This window comes from Anabrus simplex, chromosome 1 (genome assembly GCF_040414725.1).
Source record: "Anabrus simplex isolate iqAnaSimp1 chromosome 1, ASM4041472v1, whole genome shotgun sequence".
Classification (NCBI taxonomy): domain Eukaryota; kingdom Metazoa; phylum Arthropoda; class Insecta; order Orthoptera; family Tettigoniidae; genus Anabrus; species Anabrus simplex.
In genome coordinates, this window is record NC_090265.1 from 1,381,867,017 (window position 1) to 1,381,892,366 (window position 25,350).

At 34.6% G+C, this 25,350-nt stretch overlaps 1 protein-coding gene across 1 annotated transcript in view; it reads right to left on the reverse strand.

Moving 5' to 3' along the window:
• The window catches only part of LOC137497032 (peripheral plasma membrane protein CASK-like), a 439,399-nt gene that overhangs the window by 146,246 nt on the left and 267,803 nt on the right, over positions 1–25,350 (reverse strand). The gene's annotated exons all lie outside the window — the stretch shown is intronic.

Here is a 25,350-nt window from a genome sequence, read left to right on the forward strand (position 1 = left end):
AGCATTATTATGTCCACTATAAATAAAATTTAAGCATATATTTATGGTTCAAAATCAAATGCAGAAAATAAAACAGTCTGTACCAAAATACTGTAATATCTGAAATGAAAGAATATGATCTAATCAGAGATGATGCCACATTTTTAATGTCATAGAATGAGAGCCCTTCAACAATGTCAAACAGACATTCAAAATGTGTTTTTACAAATAACACTAAAAGCAGAGTTCTGGAGAGGACAAAACAAGTGCAAATCAAGTCATATATGCAGAAAAAGAGAAATTATAAAAGGAACACCTAATAAGAAAAACAAAGTGACAGGTCAGTGTGGCAAGAGGAAGAAATAGAAAGAAAACACAAAAGGACAAGGGCAGTCTCTACATCTTCACACATGGGCAACCTCCTTTTTCCTGCGTTTATCTGGCTTTCTTCTTATACTACACTTCCCAAATCGAGACTATCAAGATGGTCCCTGAATGAGTGCTGATACCCACCCTTCTGATGAAGGTGGGAAGCAGAAATGAGCTTGTTGGAGGCTGACAAGAAACATGTGGATGAACTGGGATTGACGAGGAGAGAGCTAATCTATATGAAGATGTGGAGATTGTCCTTGTTCTTTTGTGTTTTATTGCTATTTCTCCCCTCTTACTACACTGACCTGTCATTGTGTCTTTCCTGTTATGTGTTCCTTTTATCAGTTTCATCTCTCTCTCTCTCTCTCTCTCTATATATATATAAAAAAGAACATGTCTTGACTGACTGACTGATTCATCATCGCCGAGCCAAAACTACTGGACATAAAGAAATGAAATTTTGGGAATACATTTATATTAGGGTGTAGGTGCTCAGGGAGGACTTTTGGATATTCCGTTGATAAGGGGGTGAATATTTAAAATGAGGATATCTATATCTCATAAAAAAAATTTACAGACGTAAACATTGGTATTTGGAATCTCCTTTAAAATAAAGAAACACATATTTTTTCGTTTTTGGAAAATCCCATTGGGGGGGGGGGGGGGGGGATGAAAAAGGGCGAAAAGGAGTTCAACATCTGTTATGAGGAGACTTATATCTCAAAAACTGAAGATGTTACAGACATGAAAATTGGTATTTGGAATCTCCTTTGAAAATAAAGAAACATGTATTTTTGTTTTTTTGGATAATTTGATGAATAATGGGTGAACAGGAGTGAAGAAACGGGGTGAATTTCTAAAAAGACTATATCTGCAAATTATCTCAGACATGTAACATATTACAGACTACAAAACTGGTATTTGGAATTTCCTGTAAAAGTAAAGAAACATAAATATTTTTTGTTCAGAAAAACCACTTAAGGGGAACTGAAAAGGGGGTGAATTTTTAAAATTACCATATCTACAGTATATCTCAAAAACTTCACTTGTTGCAGACATGAAAATTGGTATTTGGAATCTCCATTAAAAATAAGGAAACATGTATTCTTTAGTTTTCGGAAAAAAAAAAAAACCTTAATGGGAGCGGGGGGGGGGGGGGGGGTGAAAGAATGGAAAGTTGAATTATTTGTATGATAAAGTATATATACCAACAAATCTAAAGATGTTACAAACATGAAAAGTGGTATTTGGAATCTCCTTTAAAAATAAAGAAACACGCATTTGGGGGCGAATCAACTTGGTGGGGGGGATGAAAACGAAGACGAATTCCTTTTACAAGGATACATATACCTCAAAATCTGAAGATGTTACAGTCATGATAATTGGTATTCGGAAGCTCTTTTAAAGAAACGGGTATGTTTGTTTTTAGAAAATTCACTTGAGTGGTGAGTGTGAATGGAAGTAAAAAAATTGAATTCTTTTCTTGGAGAAACCTATATCTCAAAACTGAAGGTTAGAGACGTGGAAATTGGTATTTAAAGTCTCCTTTAAAACTAAAGAAACACGCATTTTTTTTTTCTGGAAAATTGATGTAAGGGTGTGGGGTTGAAAATAAGTAAATAAGGAGTTGAAATATGTTTATGAGGATACTTTATCTTAAAAACTGAAGTGTTACAGACGTGAAAGTTCGTATTTTGAATTTCCTTTCAAAATAAAGAAACATATTTTTTTTGTTTTCGGAAAGTCCGCTTGAATACCTGCTGGCAAAAGCGTTGTAACCCTCAAAATGCAATTTTTTATATTGATACAACGTTTCTACACCCGCATGACCCGTGGCGAAATTTAAAAAAAGAGAAAAAGGAGCTTAACGTTCAAATTTGCCTACATAAATTCCTATGTGCCTCACTCTGACCACATACATCATTTATGCATGGAAACCAAGCATTCTAGAAAAGTAAGGGTTACAACGTTTTTGCCGGCAGGTATTCACTTAAGGCAGGAGAGGGGTGGAAAGAAGTCAAGAAGAAGATTTTGAATTATTCTTAAGAGTATACATTTATCTCAAACATTGAAGGTTTTACAGACGTACAGACATGAAAACTGGTATTTGGAATCTCCTTTAAAAATAATAAAACACATATTTTTTTTGTTTCAGAAAATCCAGTTAAGGGGCTGAATAGAATTGGAAAAGCAGGAGAATTTTTTAAATGAGTATTGGTATATCTACATTATATGTCATAAACTTAATATGTTAGAGACAAGAAACTTGGTGTTTGGAAAGTCCTTTAAAAATACAGGAACATGTACCTTTTTGTTTTTGGAGAAGGCACTTAACGGGTGGTGAAAAGAAGAGAAAAATAGTTTAATTATTTTATATGAGGATACTTATCTATATATATAAAATAACTTGTCCTAACTGACTGACTGACTGACTGACTGACTGACTGACTGACTGACTGACTGACTGACTGACTGATTCATCATCGCCGAGCCAAAACTACTGGACATAAAGAAATGAAATTTTGGGGATATATTCATATTAAGATGTAGGTGCTCGCTAAGAGAGGATTTTTGGATATTCCGTCACTAACGGGGTGAAAAGGGGGGTGAATATATAAGTAATAATAATAACAACGTAAACGTTTCCACCTTTTCAATACTAAAATATATTCACAAAATTATAAATTACACGGTACTAGTTTCGACCCATCTAGGGGTCATCATCAGCCGTATTGGAGCAAAGATTACTTTTGGCGAAATCCTAAGAAAATGTTATTTTAAAGAATAACAAGTGAAATGAGATGTTATTATGGTAATAATTAATAATACAAGGAATATACATACTAAGAGGTTTTTAACAAAGAATAAAGTCTAAATGGGGTGTTGTAAAAATTATAATCATGGAAATCAGTAAGTTCTTGTATTGAAATGACATATATAAAATTATATATGGCTTAGGAAGAGGGCTTAAGGTGGGGCTGAAGGGTGCAGGAGAAAGTGTAATTGTCTTGGAAAAGTACCTTTGATTAAATTTAGGATTGAGTTTAGGTTGGCTGCATTATTGTTTCTGAGGAAAGTGATAAATAGATCGAAGAGTATGTTGGGTTTCTCTGAGATTTCATTGAGATTGTGACTGGCATTAAAGTATTGGTCTAGGTGTATGTAGTAATTTTCCATTATGTTGAGTAAAGGGCCCTTGTTTGCTAATACGAGGATGTCCATGTCTTGTTCAATATTGGTGAAATTATGGTTATAATCTTGCATGTGTTGGCCGATGGCTGATGATGACCCCTAGATGGGTCGAAACTAGTACCGTGTAATTTATAATTTTGTGAATATATTTTAGTATTGAAAAGGTGGAAACGTTTATGTTGTTATTATTATTACTTATATATTATTCTCAGTTCAATACGGACCAAAAACATGAAATTCATAACCATTAAGGGGGGTGAAATTTTAAAATGAGTGTATCTATATCTCAAAACTTTAAAAGTTTACAGATGTAAAAATTGGTATTTAGAATCTTCTTTAAAAATAAGGAAACACGTATTTTTTTTGTTTTCAGAAAATCCCAACAGGAGGGGTGAAAAAGGGTGAAAAAGGGGTTGATTGCCTTTAATCGGGATACCAGTACTTATATCTCAGAAACTGATGATATTACAGACCTGAAAATTGGTACTTTTGATCTCTTTTAAAAATAAAGAAACACGTATTTTTTTGTTTCTGGAAAATCCAATTAATGGGAGGGTGAAAGGGGGGGTGAATTTTTAAAATGAGTGCATCTATATCTCAAAAATTTTAAAGTTTACAGATGTAAAAATTGGCATTTAGAATCTTCATTAAAAATAAAGAAACACGTATTTCTCTGTTTTCGGAAAATCCCAATAGGAGGGGTGAAAAGGGGTGAAAAATGGGTTGAATGCCTTTAATGAGGATACTTCTATCTCAGAAACTAAAGATATTACAGACCTGAAAATAGGTGTTTGGGATCTCCTTTAAAAATAAACACGTATTCTTTTGTTTTAGGAAAATCCAATTAATGAGGGGGTGAAAAGGGGGTGAATTTTTAAAATTAGTGTATCTATATCTCAAAACTTTGAAAGTTTATAGATGTAAAAATTGGTATTTAAAATCTCCTTTAAAAATAAAGAACGTATTTTTTTTGTTTTCGGAAAATCCCAATAGGAAGGGTGGAAAAGGGTGAAAAAGGGGTTGAATGCCTTTAATGAAGCTACTTATATTTCAGAACCTGAAGATACTACAGACCTGAAAACTGGTGTTTCGGATCTCCTTTAAAAATAAAAAAACACGTCTTTTTTGTTTTTTGAAAATCCAATTAACAGGGGGGAGGGCGAAAAGGTGGTGAATTTTTAAAATTAGTGTATCTATATCTCAAAACTTTGAAAGTTTATAGATGTATAAATTGGTATTTAGAATCTCCTTTTAAAATTAAGACCGTATTTTTTTTGTTGTTTTCGGAAAATCCCAATAGGAAGAGTGGAAAAGGGTGAAAAGGGGGTTGAATGCCTTTAATGAAGCTACTTATATTTCAGAACCTGAAGATATTACATACCTGAAAATTGGTGTTTGTAATCTCCTTTAAAAATAAAGAAACACATAATTTTTTTGTTTTTTTGGAAAATCCAATTAATGGAGGGTGAAAAGGGAGCTGAATTTTTAAAATGAGTGTATCTATATCTCAAAACTTTTGAGGTTTATAGATGTAAATATTGTTATTTAGAATCTCCTTAAAAAAAGAAACACGTATTTTTTTGTTTTTGGAAAATCCCAATAGGAAGGGTGGAAAAGGGTGAAAAAGGGGTTGAATGCCTTTAATGAGGCTACTTATATTTCAGAACCTGAAGATATTACAGACCTGAAAATTGGTATTTGGGATCTACTTTAAAAATAAAGTATTTTTTTGTTTTGGGAAAATCCAAATAATGGGGGTGAAAAGTGGGGTGATTTTTTAAAATGAGTGTGTCTACATCTTAAAACTTTAAAAGTTTACAGATGTAAAAACTGGTATTTAGAAACTCCATTAAAAATAAAGGAACACGTATTTTTTTGTTTTCTGTAAATCCCAATAGGAGGGGTGTAAAAGGGTGAATAATGGGTTGAATGTCTTTAATGAGGATACATATATCTCAGAAACTGAAGATTTTACAGAACTGAAAATTTGTATATTTTGTTTTTGGAAAACCCAATTAATAGCGGTTAAACAGGAGTGACAAATTGGGGTGAATTTTTCGAAAGACAATATCTACAGAATATCTGAGAAACGTAAAATGTTACAGACGTAAAAAAGTGGGTATTCTGAATTTCCTGTAAATGTTAAGAAACATAGGTGATTTGTTTTTGGAAACTCCACTTAAGGGGAAATAAAAAGGGGTGAAATTTTAAAATGAGAATTTCTACAGTATATCTCAAAAAACTTAACATGTTACAGAACTGAAAAAAAATAATTTTAATCTCTATTAAAAATAAAGAAACGTGTATTTTTTGTTTTCGGAAATACCACTTCGGTGGAAGGGGGGGGTAAAATTGACTGAAAATGGTGTTGATTTCTTTTAATTAGGCTACTTATATCTCAAAAATGAAGATGTTACAGATGTGAAATTTGATATTTGGAATCTGCTTTAAAAGTAAAGAAACACGTGTTCTCGGAAAATCCGAGGAAGCGATTGGGGGGGGGGGAACAATTGAAAATATATTGACTTAATTGTATGAGAATACATACATCTAATAAAAACTAAAGTTGTTACAGACATGAAAATTGGTATCTGGATCTCCTTTAAAAACAAAGAAAAATGTGTTTTGGGGGGGGGGGAAACCATATTGGGGGGCGGGAGTGAAAAGCAGTTGAATTCCTTTCATGAGGACACAAAAATCAAAAACTGAAGAAGTTAGAGTCGTGATAATTCGTATTTAGAAGATCCTTTACTATTAAAGAAACAAGTATTTTTTGCTGGAAAATTCACTTGGGGGGGGGGGGGCGGGACTGTGAAAGGAAGTGAAAAAAGAATATTATTTTTATGGGGATACTTATATCTCAAAAATGAAGGTAATAGACGTGAACATTGGTGTTTGGAATCTCCTTTAAACATAAAGAAACACTCCTTATAATTTTTTTTTTTTTGGGAGGGTAAATAAACTTAACAGTAGTGGGGTGTAAAAGGAGGTGAGACCAATTGATTTTACTGTCCATAATGTACTTATAAGGAGCCTCCGTTGCTCAGGCGGCAGCACGCCGGCCTCTCACAACTCGGTTCCGTGTTTCAAATCCCGGTCACTCCACGTGATATTCGTGCTGGACAAAACAGAGGCGGGACAGGTTTTTCTCCAGATACTCTGGTTTCCCCTGTCATCATTCATTCCAGCAACACTGTCCAATATTTCATTTCATTTGTCATTCATCGATCATTGCCCCAGAGGAGTGCTTCGGCAGCTGGCACAGTTCCTGTTGTCGCCACTAGATGGGGCTTTATTCATTCCATTCCTGACCCTGTCGAATGACTGGAAACAGCCTGTAGATTTTCGATGTACTTATTCTGATCATAAACCGATCAATTTTAATCCTTCCTGGGTTCGTTTTCAACAGCCATCTTTTCCTTCGGAGAATGTTCTTAGATTACAGTAGATTCTCCTGGCATATAAATAAAAATTTAAACACATTTGAAATAAACGACAGGAATGCGATTGACCGACAAATTGTTCACCTCTATAATAAGGTCAATAATGCACAGAAGTATGTCATTTGTATCGCCAGAAATCCCGCACACTTGCCTACGCGTGACAATGGTGCTGGTCACATTGTCAACAATGACAATGGCAGCAGATGTAATTTACCGCCAAGTAGCGGTCTTGCATCTTGCTGTGGGGTTCATAACATCTAATAATAATAATAATAATAATAATAATAATAATAATAATAATAATATTGCTCTGGACCGTCGTCAAATGTGCGGACCGCGCGTCCTGGACGGGTAATGACTAAGAATGCAGTCCGGCCGCGGCTTCACTACCGCCAAGGTACCCAAGACTACACCACGCTGGATCTCCTGAAGGATTTGATCCATATTAAAAATGCTTATAGGAAAAGATGGCAAAGATTTAGGGACCTAACTGACCGGGTGGAATACCTGGACCTAGCCCGGGAAGTACGAAATCGGTTGCTGAAAAGAAAGATTGAAAAATGGGAGGAAACTTGCCGTAATCTATTAGAAAACAAGTCAGATCGGGAATTTTGGCCGATTCTCTCAGAAAACGAGTCAGATCGCGAATTTCGGCGGATTATATATAAAACGTTAAGCATTCAATTATAAATTTCAGTATAATACCGTAGCAAAGCACGGGTATCTTGCTAGTTTTAAAATAATGTTTTAAGCAATTAAAATTACAAAACCCTCATTCCAATTGAACTATGCATATTATTTCATAATGGTGCTTCTGTACTATTTGCAGAATTTTACGAAAACTGGCCTATTCAAGTGCAGCCTGTGAACATGTCTAAGGTTTCCAAAATGGCCCTTGAGCCCCTACAATTTGGAAACCCCTGCTCTAGCTGTCGGGTGGGATGGGTTTATTGAACTGCCACATAGACCCTGAGTCTCACACTGTTCTGTCAGAGTCATTTAAACAGCAAAAGTAATAAAACATATCTAATCCAAGAATTAAGTCTGCTAAGAATACAAAATGACAAACAATAGACATGATTATTCTACATTACTCCATAACAAGTGTTCATTTATGATTCATATGTCCCTACATAGTATCAGATCATTTGAAGATAAATTTCCAGGAGTTCAAAGTTATAATGCGATTCATATATTCAAATGATAAGAAGTGGGTTCGATAAAGCTCGCGGAAGAAATCTTGATGAAACAGCGCAGTGCAATGCCTTTCTCAGCAAATGGGGAATTTTTAATGGTTCTGTACAAAAGGCTAAGAAGTTACATGGGCTAAAGCAGTACAAAGTTACTAAGGTGCACAAACTTAAACCATGAAGGCCTTTGGAGGGGTGGAAGATAAAGGCTTCCACTGTCCATAACATCAGCACTTGGCGAGGTAAAGTGATTAGCTCTATGGTTATCCACCTTGGCCCCCAGGAATTAACCTGGTACTCATTTTTGGTAGAGGCTGAGTGAACCTCAGGGCCATGTACACCTTCAGAAGTGGAAATACTGTTTCTTCTACATAAGACTATTATTTAAAAACTTGTGTCTTAGACTTTTCCCAATCATCTGAGGTTGGCACGAATGTGAATTATGCTCAGTTTTCATGCTGGATGCCCTTTCTGGTGCCTACCCAATGTGGAGAGAAGTATTTCTGTGGTTGTTGGTAGTGTGATGTGTTGTATGTAGATGTGTATTAAGTCAATCACAAAATCCTAGTTCCCAAACCAGAGGAAATAACTGCATACAGTTAAAATCCTTGTCCCGGCCAGGAATCAAACCTGGGGTGCTTTGAACCAAAGGCCAGTATGCTAACCATTCAGCCAAGGAGCTGGACTTATGAAACTATGTACAGTACTTAACATCTATATAACGAGTCAAGTTATCCCAAGTACTGTAAATAGTTTGATGCCAGACAAAGTGATACAAAGAAAATTCTATGTCAAAGATAAAAGAATGAACACTTCAGTCATTCTCCAGCAGAGACAAACTAATAACATGGTGAAAACTCAGTCTCAGAAAGGTAAATGTAGAAGAATATTCACTGCTGTTAAGTCAGAGCTAGCTATGATATAATTCTGTAACAATTAGGAAATAAAAATACAGTATCTCTAAGAGCCAATAAGCACATTTCAGAAAATTGAATTGTGTCTCCACAGCATCTGAAATTAGCAAGTTGACATGTAAAACATCACCCATTCATCTCATTTTATTCTGACGTTACTGCTACAAGTTAGAAATTATTTTTTCACTGACATTCTGACTTATTGCAGAATTAAGAATGACTAAGATTCTCCTTGCATCACTAAACAGAATTATTAAAAATTAAATTTATGATCATGACTGTAAAGATTAGTAATTATATTAAATATAACAATACCTTTACTTGATATAAAATTTAAAAGCTAGATTAGTGTTAATAGATATGAAGCTTAACAGATGATCAATAAATGAGAAAATTACAATTCAATTATATAAGAATCCTATTTCTGTTTAATATAACTCAATGTTAAGCATCTTATTACAAACATTATTATTATTAATTATGAAACTATTTAAATGCAACTTGTATAATATTCCAACTGAAAATTATGAGAGTTTTTCATATAAAATGCATGCTTCAAAATGTTTAATTCAAGAACTAATGAAACCAAAACTTCAAAATGTTCTGTGCAATTTAAAATTTTACTTATTTGGACTTTTGTACATTCATGTGATACATACAGTTCATAAAAAGCTAATTATTACTGCTTATATGATGTTAAGAAGTATCATACATAGATTGCCATTTATGATAAATGTTTCTCATAGAAAAGAAGCTTTTTAAAATCTGAGGATCAGGCATCTCTACAGCCTTGAGCAAATAAAAAATTAACTGTAAATGAGATAATGATCTATGCTATAAATATAAAAATAATAATGATAAAAACAATTTTTTACAAAATATTTTATGAAGTTTTCAAACCTTGCAAGAAACACTGTTGTAAAGAAAGCTGCAATACACATGCTTCTTAATGAGTAAACTTCAACACAATTCTAACTGAAGCATAAGACTGTGGTTACTTGATAAACAATGTATTCCCCTAGCTGGTAGAGAAGTGTAAAATATTAATATCCCCTTATTTTAAAACAGATATGAAGGCTGATCAAATGTTTGCATGGCAGCAACATGAAATAATTAGATGCAAACTGAAAGATACATGTAAATCTTCTGCCTGAAGCCAGTTCTTGATGGATACAGTACTTTTGCATCCATTTCTTGGCACAGGCCAGAGCAAAGTGTAGCTTCCACTGAAGTACCAGTCTCATCCATGGCTGTGACAATATGGAAGTTGCTGGGGTATGGGTTGGGCTGAGTAATGACATTCGGAGCACATCCAGTGCATCTGAGGGTTGTGAAAGGTGTTGCTCATAGGGTGCTACAATAGCACGATCTGGCCTGGTTGAGAAAAGCACTGGCGAACTCCCTCACTCGTCGTCTTGCCTAGTATGCCTCATTTTGGTGCTGCCATTGGTTTTTGTGGTTTTCCTATAGCTACCTAGCCCTTCGTGTGCTATTTGAGGATCCAACCAGCCTCTGGCCTGATGACCTAACAGATAACATATAAATCTATGTACACTTTACAAGCCAAGTTGCCTTGTTCATAGTACTCTTACAATTACCATAGGCAGATCTATTTACTTGTCCCATATTTTACACAATACTGCTCCTTCTTTTTACCAAAACAGTAGAGTTTGTATGGATAATTTATTTTGTACATGTACAACTACCAAGAAAAAATGCAGAAATTTGTAGCTAGCATTCTAGCATACAGGATTAGGAAAGCTTAGAATATCTAATGAAAGAAATAGATGGCGTGCAGAGAAAAGCAGCAAGATTTGTAACAGGTAATTTCAGGAGATAAAGTAGTGTATCCGAAATGTTAGAGAAACTTGGAGGGGAAACTTTAAGTAAGAAAAGGGAGAAAACTAGACTTATAGGATTATATAGAGCCTATACAGGAGAGGAAGCATGGGGAGAAATCCTCGACAGGTTTCATTTGGAAAATAATTATATCAGGAGGGCTGACCACAAGTATAAAATTAGAAGGGATTTCAGAAGAAGCGATTGGGGTAAATTTTCATTCATTAGGAAGGGTGTGAAGAAGTGGAACAGTCTACCAGGGGTAGTGTTTGATCCTTTTCCAAAATCTGTACAGATATTCAAGAAGAGAATAAACAGCAACAGAAAAAATAAATGAAGTGTTAGAGGGCATTCGACCAGTGCAGGTTATTGTAAATAAAAAAAATGTGTGTGAATAAATTAATTCCATCCCCTGGTCTAAGGACTTTGGACAGCCAAAGTAGGGGACTGCCTGTAGGGGTGAAGTACAGTGGGGACTTCGAGGGCCCTGGGACTGCTACGATAGCTGTGAAGGCCCTTCAGGAACTCTGAAAAGTGGTGGCAAAAGGGGCTCTGGTTAAGACGCAGCAGATCGTTATGCTACTTAGGTTCCAGAACGGGTAAAAATTTAAAAAAATAAAATAAATGCAATGTAAATATTAATCTTATACCAGTTGTATAGTATTATTTGAAGTAATTTCACATACTGTATATGAGTTGACTATGTTTGTAAGTACAGGAGATATTATAAGTAGAATTTTTTAAACAATAGAAATTTATTAAGGATGAGCTGTGTGTTTCATAGAAAAAATTGTTAGTGTAAATTGTATAATACTATATTCTAGGAAAATGTCTTCTTCTCTTGTTAATTTAAAATTTAGTGCTTGATAATAATGTATTTTGGTGTACCATTTGCCACGGAGGTAGACACCTCATTTGCAAATAAAGTGATTTTAATTTGATTTGAAGTTGCTTTCCATTGCATGTCTTTCTTTTACAGATGCATTTAGTGTGAATTATAAGTGTATATTTTATTTATATGGGCTTCATAGCATTTAACATGGCCAATTGTAACCTTTTTTTTTAAGGATTAGTCTGATTTATTCCTTCAAAAATTATCTTTCATCAAAATTTTTACTGTGTACTATTCTGTGTCATTTGGCAGACCTAGAATATCAATCCTGGGTCAGATTAAATAAATGAATACAAAATTATGATATAAATATTTACCAGTATCCTTACTGCATCAAATTATTTACTCTGTCAGGGATTATTATTTATAACTCAAATTTTACAAGTATCAAATAATCCTAATTACAGTAATTTATTTGCTCGATACTGAACAACTTCTCTGGCAGCAAATTCAGCTATATAAACAAAATTATAATTTTGTCTGTACACATCAAATTATGGCCGCACACTTCATATCTATCTCAGATTAGGTACAAGCTGAAAATAGGTTCAGTTCAATTTTTGTCTATCTGCCTTTCTGTCTAGACGTTTGTCTAAACATCATAAGAAAACTAGCTCGACAAAATTTCTTTAAACTCTGTACTGAAGTTCAGGGATATCCATAAAGTGATCTAAGCTATATATTATTTGGTTAGTGTACAGTGATGTAGCAATATTAAAGTGAGCCAAAACAGGAAATGTCAAATTTCTCCATTAATATATTAGCTGTATAAAAAAAAACTGTACATTATAAAATGTAAAATATAATTTCTGATATTTTATGCATTTTAATAATACTAATAATAATAAAGATATTCATAATTATTATATTTTTCACAAACTTCCAAATATCTCCAGAAATGTTAGTCCTGTTTAAAAAGTGTACGTAACAATTACAGAAAAATATATTTTTCAGTCTTTTTTGGCTCATACAAATTTAGCATACAAGCTATAATAATAGAGATATTTACAAATCTAAATTTTTGGTGCAAAGTCCATCAATGCCAAATATCACTGGCCTGCAACATTCTAAGCCCATACAACTGATCAGCAACAACATTACACTGACTATTGTGTGTGTGTGTGTGTGTGTGTGTGTGTTTGTCGTCGTCGTCCCCCCCCCCCCCCCCCCCCCCGGCTGCCAAACGTCTCTGCTAGATGACATTACTAATGCAAAACTAAGTACAGTAACTCAGTATAATGTTTAGTTATATCTGGGGTGTATGCTAGGCTAATTATTATTTGATTAGTGTACAGTGACATAGCAAAATAAAGGAAACCGGAACAGAAATTGTCAATTTTTTCCGTTGTTAATACTGTAGCTGCACCAGAAAACTGTGCACAATAAAAGTTTTGCAAAACAAATTTCCAATCTTTTATGTTTCATGCCCTTGCAATTAATAAAATGTTTTACAAACTTCTGAATATCTTTGGAAAAATTAGTTACAGTCATTTCTCTAATTTAAAAGTATTTGTGCCAATTAAATCTGTTCCATAGGTCCAAAATGCAAGAATTAGTTACTTTGTTAAGGATAACACAATAACTTAATAACAGATTTGACATTATGTAAGCAGAAATTCTGAATATATCAAAAAGCATCATCACAGAAGGTGTACATTCAAGAAAATAGGTGACAATAACTTCAAAGCACATTATGTGTTTTCCGGGCAGAAATGCAGGCAATGATTCACAATGTGCAAGAGTGCCACTCATGAGTATGTGTTCATGGTAAAAATGAGCTGCACTACAGCAGGATTATAAGATGGCAGGTTTTTTCTAAACTAGTTCAGTATCGTATATCAAGCTTGAGAAGGAAATCTGGAAATGAAGAATGATTAACTGAGAATTTCTTTCTCGTCATTGCCTTACTAGGTAAGTATTTAATTAAGATACTTATCCTTACTATCTTTCCACATTCCCTAGCTTGATAATGCTGCTCCTATGCAACATACTTATGCAAAATTCAATAAATCATACCAAAATGAAGTAAAAATCTGGAAATGTCTGTTCAAGCTTTAATTCAAACAAGTATTTCCCTGTATTTTTCTTAGTATGTTGCATTCAACTCATATTTCCTGTTACATAGTCATTAGGCCTGCAATGCTAAGTTAGAAGAGACATACCTGTCATAATATCAGAACAAAAACTTATGCTACTTATTATTGCAAACCTGAAAGTATAATAACCAAAATTTTCCTCACTATTTTTCTCTATAAAATCCTCTTCTTGATGTAATCTCAGGCTAACCATTATCTTATTGCTAAATGTTCAAAGAAGAATCACAGTTAGGCCTAATATCAAGACACTTGTTCCATTATATACTGCCAAAGTGCTGACTGTAAGTAGTATTTCACAAGATCTATATACTGGTGCAGGCTTTCATGGCCAGTGTCAACCAACAAGCTTTGATCTTTATATGTGATATTAGGTCATTCTGACATTTTAAAAGTACAGATGTTTTCACCACTTGTCAACAGCCTGTCAAGAAGAAATGACATGGGCTAGTGGGCTTCCATACATCTGGTGATGAGCGAATGCTGCCAAAACAAGCTTATCAGTAGGTCCTCTCCTTTCCTGTTGAAACAGTTGCCATGTTTCATTATCTCCACAGCCTCTTAGAGACAAGCATGATAGTGGTGGGTAGCAGCCAGAACTGTTGTTTCCTCAAATTTCTATTCTACCACTTCACCATCTCACTGCTATAAAAGTATGGGCAGCCACCAGCTTGTGTCATTTCATGTTTGACAAGGACTACCAACATATTTAAAATATCAACATCCAGGAAAAAGATCAAAGTTTATACACAAGCTCATCACTTTCAAAAATATATAATACAGGCCCTAAAAACGACCACTGTACAAACTACCTTATCAGTCTTGATATTTATTTATGAATGCTCCATTTAACTGAGGTAGTGTTTTTAGTATGGTATTGTCAGTATTTCAGAACTTAAGTTGTGGTATGAAACTCTCCATTGATTGTTTACTTCTAAAATAGTAAAATAATCCACAATTTATTACAAAGAGTCCTTGAAAAATAAAATTTGAGAGTTTTTTGAAAAATGTGCAAAGACATTTTAAAATGTGATTTATAAATTGTTATATACTTAGAAATATTATTAAAATATAATGGGGAATAATAAAATTAATGCTTTAGTCATTATAACTATAATACTGCTTTAACAATGTGCATTATATTTTTATATAATTTAATAACTTATCTACTTCTTTGCACTCAACTCGAAAGAAGCTGTAAATAATAACCAAGGTATGATGACAGACTAAGAATTATGTGCATGATTTCATGCAATTAGCTCTCTGGGTATTGCTCTACAATCACAAAAAGGCATAAACTATTTTTTTAGTGCAATTTGAACAAAAATGTTGTAAAGAAAATGCATTCATCTTGCATGCACTGTTTAATAAAGTTCAAGAAACAATACTCAAACATCACACCAGATACTGAGAAGTACTTACTAATACTGGAAGAGGCTTAATCCTGAACAACTATATCGCGTTGGGAAAAAAAGGAGGAGAAAATTACAATTAAATTCTAAATTTTCACATTTGTGGAAATTTAATTATAGATTTGTAGCTATAAATTACTATTACCTTAATTACCAAAAACTGCAAAATTCCATAGGCTACCACAAAAAATAAAGCCATTTTGTGAATGGTGTCACATGCATAAATTTATTATTAGCATTTTATGAGACTTCCTGATATTCCTATAGGGATATTTAGTGTTAGAATGGTTCATAACATTTTAATGAATTGTAGAATAAATCATCAGATATACTATAATATGATTAATGTGAACTGTTCACAAAATTAAGGTATATGATGGTGATAACCTTGAAGTTTTGCCACTTAACCACGACCGCCAATGTAAAGTGTGAAATATGTTTTAGTCCTAAGCAAATTAAATGCTGTACTAGAATCCATCGAGAGAATTAGAAATCTTGCCTTAATACAGTGCAAATTCAATACCCTAATCAATAATTTAAAATACTGGATATGGGAGTTCTTTAAGTGCAGCTGTTCATTAATACATTTGTTTAGGATATTCTGACAAGAAGAAGTGAGTGTGTAAATCATAAAATTCATGATATTTAAAATCTGCTAGCCTGTAATCTCAAATATATCAGTTGATTCAAAAGGGCTTTGTAACAGTAATTATTAAATATATTATTTAGCATCAAACTATGCAAATTGTTTGTGTGGAGTATGTTCATACTGACTGAGTCTGGCTCCATGGCTAAATGGTTAGCGTGCTGGCCTTTGGTCACAGGGGTCCTGGGTTCGATTCCCGGCAGGGTCAGAAATTTTAACCATAATTGGTTAATTTCGCTGGCACGGGGGCTGGGTGTATGTGCTGCCTTCATCATCATTTCATCCTCATCATGATGCACAGTTTGCCTATGGGTGTCAAATCAAAAGACCTGCATCTGGCGAGCCGAACTTGTCCTTGGACACTCCTAGCACTAAAAGCCATACGCCATTTCATTTCATACTGACTGAATCACTCATCCTTTATAATTCTGAAAGATATAGGCTACAGTAGAATTTGTTACAATACGAATGTCTAAAAGGTCAAATTTGGTCTGCATGCTTTTTATAAATAAACAGCATTCAACAAGTATATCTTGGAAAACACAGCTGGTACTACTGAACTTCAAAGAGATGAAATTATTCCAAAAACATGATATTATATGCAGTTATAATTGTATCTATTGTCATACAATGCAGTTGATTTTCATGTGAAGAGATCAATTATGGTGCAGAGTACAATAAAGTACAGTGATATAAAATGACAAACTAGAAAATATACACATGTATGTATGACGTACATGCAGTTCCTGGGTAACATAGATAATCTTATTGGTTTAAATCTTACCACACACCAAAATTTTTCTAGATATTTTAAACTTCAGTTCACAAATGTAGACTACTTCTTGAACACAGCTTTACATTAAGCATGTGTTTCTCTGCACTCTGTTGTTTAACAGTCTCAATACAATTATTTTTCTTTCATTTACTCCCTTATCTCAGATATATGCTTTGTTCTAAACAGCAAACAAATACTTTGTTCTAATGAGAAAACAAAGTAAAGCAAATTTCTTGCTGGGGAGATGCTTTAATGAACTCAACTGCCAAACAGAAACTATTCGAAACACAAACTGCAATACCATGAAGGGTGAGATTGCGGAGTAGCAAATGAGCAGGTAGGGTGGAGTTGACAGTGATGTGATTATAACACTTTCTGGTTCCTCTACGCTCGCTTTTCAAGAAAAGCCAGTACAGGTTAGGATCAACTTGAGCTGCTATACCTTGCTGAACTCTTTGAGGCATAGAGTCAATAAGGCACTTATCACTTCCGGTATAATCGCAGCCCATTCCTGCTGCATTGCAATGGTCAGTTATTCTACAGTTTGAGGTTGTTGGGTAGATGACTGAACAACTCTACTTAAGTCCCACATGTGTTCAATAGGACTTATGGTCCAAGGACTTGATGGGCCATTATAAAGGTGTATTTTTGAGAACTTTCCTGGAGATGTATGCAGTGTATACATAGGTGTTATCTTGCTGAAAAATCATATTTGTAACATTCCTCATTATAGGGACAACCACTAGATTGAGTAGTCTGATAACATACTGCCAAGCAATCCTATTACCCTGTAGAGTAATGAACTGCAGTTTCGAATGAAACCTAATAGCTTCCCAGATCATAATGCCCCTCTCAACAATCAGATTGGGTTGGCCCCTCTTCTCAATCCATAGTAGAACGCAATTATGATGATCAAGACAATAACATGATTTATCACTGAAGACGACACTGCAATTTGTCACTCAGCATGGTCTTTCACAACACAAGACTAGCCTTACATGATGATGTTGTGGGGTTACAGAAACACATGCTGCAGGAACATGGGGCAGTGTGTCACAGTTGCTCAAATTTGAGCAAGAGTTCATGGGTCTCGGTGGGCCATTCAAATGATGCAGCTTTCCGTATTAATTTGCTTGCCTTTTCAACAAACCTACACACTTCATTTTCAACTCATTGTTCTTTCAATTTCTACATAGGCAACATAAAATTTAAGTCCACTGGAATATGAAAATTGTGGCTGCCAAGACTACAACAAACACATTTATATGTATGAAGAATGTGACGTAAGATACTTAGCACATGCTTGAGTTGTAAGGATGTTAACAGTATCCAATAATTGACAGGTGAACAAAATAAAAGTGTTAAACAAAAATGAATGGTTGAATTCATAAAAATGTTCAGGATTTAATTTTTTTTTCGAAGTTGCTTTAAGTGTAAAGCATCAGGTCCCAGCTTTGAGCTCCAGGGGCTCTTACCTTGATAGCATGGGTTGGTAACCACGGGGCCCTTAACTGAGTCCTAGCATTGCTTTCACTTACTTGTGCCAGGCTCCTCACCTTCATCTATCCTACCCAACCTCCCTTGGTCAACTCTTGTTGTTTTCCGACCCCAATGGTGTTAGAGCATTTGAGGCCTACGGAGTCTTTCATTTTCATTCCTTTCATGGCTCTTGTCCTTCTTTGGCTGATACCTTAATTTTTGTAGTGTCGGATCCCTTCCATTTTTCTCTCTGATTAGTGCTAATAGAGGATGGTTTCCCAGTTGTACTTCCTCTCAAAACAATAACCACCACCACCGCCACTACCACTCCCGGCTTTGAGAAAGTTCTCACGTACTTCTGTATTTGTAAGTTTCCTTAAATAGCCATTCCACTGTAAATTATACTTCTCACCTGACTGTGTAAAACTTATGGAAAATTCTAAATTCCCATGGAGGGAATTAGATATTTTTCACCAATAGAGCATGTCAAAAACATATCAGATGTAATACCACTATCAAGTGTTCGAATGCTGCTCGGCTTGCTAAGAGACATTATGAATACAAAATTACAGTACACAGCATGTCTTAAACTTCCAATGCACTAACCTGATACTGAAATACTGTCACCCTAGCTTGAATTTCACCAAGAGATCTTCTCTAAACACACTTCTCCAGCAAACCTAAATATTTCAGCACCTTCTTAATATCTTTTTCACTCATATGGGAGAAGCAGGTGTTGAAATTATCCCTTCAGTTCACTGGCAGATATTATCTCCTGAATGCCTGACTGTAGAATCAAGGGGTTTGAACAGGCACCTTCAGAAATGTTAGCGCTTTCACACAACATCACCAAAGCAATTGATCTGTAATGATTTTTGTGCCTGGAAAGAGATACAGATATCGAACACAGCTCCCCACTGCGTTCATTTATTTATATAGCCAATGCTGTGCTATTCCATTGGCTGGGGGGAGCAAATCTGGCTCCTCACTCATGTACATAGTTATTCTGTGTCTAGTATAGCCACCTGTGCCCACAGATGCAATATGTTGGTGGCCTTCAATAGCACGTCTCACATGGTTTCCAATATTAGTCCAGCCTTAGCATGCTGCCTCATGTTCACAGTTGTCATGATTCATATGAAATGACCTATGCACTAAAAATTGTTTTAAAAATAATTTTTTAAGTCACAGTAGTATCTTCTTGAGCATTATTGTCCATTACCAAGTGGTGATATTCATTATACCATCAATTTGATTATACTATGATTAGTCACACAGCTTAATTGGTTAGTTGCTCACTTCCTGTGCTTTAAGCTCAGGATCAATTTTTGTGTGTTATTTAAGAATGCTTATATGGCAGATATGTTCCAACTATGATCTCCTGTTATGTTTGTATGTCAGAACTCTTGCAACATATGTTTATTCCAAGAACACTTCAGTTTTTCACAATGATTGGGCAATATCACATCTATTGAGTAGCAGTCTGTGGTCTTCAGTATATATTTTTCTAGTCAACCACTAAGAGTTAACAATGTACTAGACCTGTGTCAATAAAATCATTGGCATATTAAAAAACCTTTTACTGGGTAAACATCTGTCACTCCTGAAGACATTATAACATATATGAAAACATTTTTTCCTCCTATCTAGTTAACATCAATATCGTTTAAGACTGATAAAAGTCAAAGTTTTATTATAAATGGTACATTATAAATTACTTCAATTTTATCTAAATATCTTGGTCACAGATAGGTGTTCTATGTATAATTTGGTAGCCTGTGTATTTGACAAACTAGGGTGACGTGCATAAAAATGGAAATGATAGAACAGTCTACAGAAGTGTCTTCACTTAACAGATCTGTGGCTGTTAAAGAAATGAATAGTTCAGTGTATTAATAAACTCATGATCATTAAAGGATATGTATTTAATTATATTTCATGATGAAGATAAAAATAGGTGAAACAATACAAGCAGGAAGGATTCCCATACTTTTATAGCAGTAAGAAGGCTTGATGGCGATGCTGCATCGATTTGTCTTTCTCTCAGATAGACGTTGCCTAGACTTGCACAGTGTTTTCCAGATGCTTGTTCCACCTCACAGCAAGCAAATGTTACCGAACTCTACTGACCTGTGGCTTCAATATATTTTTTAAAAATCTGTTCTCATGTTTCATTATTTCCTTTTTTTTTTTCTTTTTTGAAGCTGTTCACATGTTTCATTATTTCCATATTATCTCAAGAAAGAAAAAAGATGAACATGATGCTGGCAGGTGATAACCAGTACTAAGGTTTTCTCATATTTTACTTTTGTAACTAACTGTATATTTTTCTAGTTTGATAAGTAACAAGGGTTCTTATGTTTCTTCAGCCTGATGTCAATGCTGCATGTGATTACATTAATGTAAATCTTTTTGCATGAACAACAAATGTACTGGACTGCTATTTTTTGCTAGTGGCTTTACATCGGTGCGTCACAGATAGGTCTTATGGCAACGGTGGGATAGGAAAGGCCTAGGAGTTGGAAGGAATCGGCCATGGCCTTAATTAAGGTACAGCCCCAGCATTTGCCCGGTGTGAAAATGGGGAAACCACGGAAAATCATCTTCAGGGCTGCCGACAGTGGGATTCGAACCTACTATCTCCCGGATGCAAGCTCACAGCCGCGCGCCCCTAACCGCACGGCCATCTTGACTGGTGGTACTGGACTGGAGAGTGAGTACTGAGGGTTATTAGCTGAATGTAACAGCTGGGATATTTTTCTTGTGGTACATAATGCCTTAAAACCTTTTTAACCTTTTTAACTTGTCATCTTACCCAAATCAGAAAATCTGCTCTCGCAGAACATACTCCCTTTCCTTGATCCTGAAATAAATTGTGAGCAATCTACAGTACCACGATCTCTACTGAGAAGTTATTCAAATAACGAAACATGAGAACAATTTTAACAGAAAAGAAGAGGGGCTACAGATTAGTGGAACTTGGCGATCTGTGCTCATGTTCACTTCAAGGGGGACTCAAGAATGGCTGTACTGAGTCACATTGCACAAAGCTAGGCAACACCAATCTCAGAGAGAGGAAAACCTAGACAAAATCTACCTGGCGTTCTCACTGCTACAAAAGAACAGGTGTCCATCCTGCTTGTCTCAGTTTGACTTTATGAAGGCTACAGAAGAGTAGGTAAAAAAATCAACCTGTTTGTAATGCCAATGCAGCCAAATATCCCACAAGCATCACTTTTCAGCTGACACCAGATAATAATAATAATAATAATAATAATAATAATAATAATAATATTAATAATAATAATAATAATAATAATAATAATAATAATAATAATCTGTATAGCCTCAGTTAGTGTGGAGGTTATTTTGATCTGATGCCATCTATGGTTACAGCACGTTAATTTCAATGCTCTGTTTCCTCTACCAGATGGCAGAGAAACGGTTCTCTGTTGGGTGACCCATGGCTGAGTTTGAATTTATTTTGTCAGGTAAACACTAAACGTGTCTCCAGGATCTTTAACATGCCGACACTGTTCAACATCAAGTTGTTTCACATATAGCACATCTGTTCTGGTTGTATTTGGAGGACTGGTTCTTCCAAACTCTTATAGCCAACTTTGAGCAAGTGTGAATCCCACATCGAGAACTTCAAGAATGTCTAGAGCTGTTACCAAGAGAACCAGGGTGTGATATGATGGTTCATGGGACATGGTTCCATGGTGCTGACACAAGTTCCATGGTGAGGACGGTCCGAGGATGTGGTTCTATGGGAACGACATTGCCTGCGGACATCTGAGAAGCTTTTACACCAGAATAGTACTCCTTGGAAAGCTGATATAAAACTGAATTTGAAAGATAAAGCTAGAACTTTTAAAGTAATGCAAATTACTGAACTAAAATCCTCTCTCTTTGTACCCACTCCAATTAATGTGCTGTACACGCCCTGCGTCAATATCTCATGCTCTTCAAGCTAGCGCTGAAGTATGGGCATTTCCTGGTACAGTATGATATAAAATAAATATGAAGAAATAAGTAAATACTATGCTACTGTACACAAAACAAACTTTACATGAGTATTTATGATACTCATTTGCTCAAGAAAATTAATCAGTTACTAAGAGTTTTATCATTAATGAAAACTGAAATTACATGCATTGTAAATCTTATTTTTCTGGGCAAATTTATAAATATTTACTTCACATTTCAGCATTGTCCTTAGATAATTTCATTAGTGTTTATAATTCTTCACCCCCTAATGTTAGTTCTACAGAGATATGATGTAATCAAATCTAGAAGATTTAAAAAGACCATATTTGTTCATAGGTTACAGAGCAGCACATTTCTTCTCAATCACTCATAATAAAGTGATCTCATTTATTATACTATTTCAATATGACAGCTGGAAGGTAAGGCACAACAGGCAATAAATGTAAGCTTCTTATAACTTTAAAACAAAATCTGATTAATAACTACCACAAAGAAAATTTGTCAGTACTATCTATATATATATAAAATAGCTTGTCCTGACTGACTGATTCATCATCGCCGAGCCAAAACTACTGGACATAATGAAATGAAATTTTGGGGATACATTCATATTAAGATGTAGGTGCTCGCTAAGAGAGGATTTTTGGATATTCGTTTGCTAAGGGGGTGAAAAGGGGGGTGAAGTTTTAAAATGAGTGCACCTATATCTCAAAACTTTAAAAGTTTACAAATGTAAAAATTGGTATTTAGAATCTTCTTTAAAAATAAGGAAACACGTATTTTTTTGTTTTCAGAAAATCCCAATAGGAGGGGTGAAAAAGGGTGAAAATGGGGGAAAATGTGTTCAATGCCTTTAATCAGGATACCGGTAGTTATATCTAAGAAACTGAAGATATTACAGACCTGAATATTGGTACTTTTGATCTCTTTTAAAAATAAAGAAACACGTATTTTTTTGTTTTTGGAAAATCTAATTAATGGGAGGGTGAAAAGGGGGTGAATTTTTAAAATTAGTGAATCTATATCTCCAAACTTTTAAAGTTTGCAGATGTAAAAATTGGTATTTAGAATCTTCATTAAAAATAAAGAAACACGTAATTTTTTGTTTTCGGAAAATCGCAATAGGAGGTGTGAAAAGGGGTGAAAAAGGGGTTGAATGCCTTTAATGAGGCTACTTATATCTCAGAAACTGAAGATATTATAGACCTGAAAATTGGTGTTTGGGATCTCCTTTAAAAATAAAGAAACACGTATTTTTTTTGTTTCTGCAAAACCCAATTAAGGGGGGTAAAAAAGGGGTAATATTTTAAAATGAGTGTATCTATATCTCAAAACTTTTAAAGGTTATAGGTGTAAAAATAGGTATTTAGAATCTCCATTAAAGATAAAGAAACACGTATATTTTGTTTTCGGAAAATCCTAATAGGAAGGGTGGAAAAGGTTGAAAAAGGGGTCGAATACATTTCATAAGTCTACTTATATTTCAGAACCTGAAGATATTACAGACCTGAAAATTGGTGTTTGGGATCTCCTTTAAAAATAAATAAACACGTATTTTTTGTTTGTGGAAAATACAATTAATGGGGGAGGGGTTGAAAAGGGGGTGATTTTTTAAAAATGAGTGTATCTATATCTCAAAACTTTTAAAGTTTATAGATGTAAAAATTGGTATTTAGAATCTCCTTTAAAAATAAAGAAACACGTATTCTTTTGTTTTCGGAAAATCCCAATAGGAAGGGTGTAAAAGGGTGAATAATGGGTTGAATGCCTTTCATGAGGATACTTATATTTCAGAACCTGAAGATATTACAGACCTGAAAATTGGTATTTTGGATCTACTTTAAAAGTAAAGAAACAGGTATTTTTTCGTTTTTGGAAAATCTAAATATTGGGGGGTGAAAACGGGGGTGAAAACGGGGGTGAATTTTTTAAAATGAGTGTGTCTACATCTTAAAACTTTAAAATTTACAGATGTAACAATTGGTGGTTAGAATCTCCTCTAAAAATATAGGAACACGTATTTTTTGTTTCCAGTAAGTCCTAATAGGAGGGGTGTAAAAGGGTGAAAAATGGGTTGAATGCCTTTAATGAGGATACACATATCTCAGAAAAGAAAGATATTACAGAACTGATAATTCGCATATGGGATTTCCTTTAAAAATAAAGAAACACGTATTTTTTAGTTTTTGGAAAAGCCAATTAATGGCGGTTAAACAGGAGTGACAAATTGGGGTGAATTTTTTGAAAGACTATATCTACAGAATATCTTGGAATCGTAAAATGTTACAGACGTAAAAAGTGGGTGTAAATCTCCTGTAAATGTAAAGAAATATAGGTTATTTGTTTTTGGAAACTCTACTTAAGGGGAACCCAAAAGGGGTGAAATTTTAAAATGAGAATTTTTACGGATATCTAAAAAACTTAACATGTTACAGAAGTGAAAAATGGCATTTTTTTATCTCTATTAAACATAAAGAAAAGTGTATTTTTAGTTTTCGGAAATACCACTTGGGTGGAGGGCGGGGGGGGGGGTAAAAGTGACTGAAAATGGTGATGAATTCTTTTAATTAGGCTACTGATATCTCAAAAATGAAGATGTTACAGACGTGAAATTTGATATTTGCAATCTGCTTTAAAAGTAAAGAAACACGTATTCTCGGAAAATCCAATGAAGGGGGGGGGGGGAAGAATTGAAACATTAGTTGACTTAATTGTATGAGAATACATAAATCTAATACTAAAGTTGTTACAGACGTGAAAATTCGTATTTGGTTCTCCTTTAAAAACAAAGAAAAAGGCGTTTTGGTGGGGAAACCATCCTGGAGGGCGGGAGTGTAAAGGAGTTGAATTCCTTTCATGAGGACACATAAATCAAAAACTGAAGAAGTTAGAGTCGTGATAATTTGTATTTAGAAGATCCTTTGCTATTAAAGAAACAAGTACTTTTTTGCGGGAAAATTCATTTAGGGGGAGGAGAGATTATTGTGAAATGAAATGAAAAAAAGTAAATTATTTTTATGTGGATACTTATATCTCAAAACTGAAGGTAATAGACGTGAACATTGGTGTTTGGAATCTCCCTTAAACATAAAGAAACAAGCATCCTTTTAATTCTTTTTCAGGGGGGGGGGGGG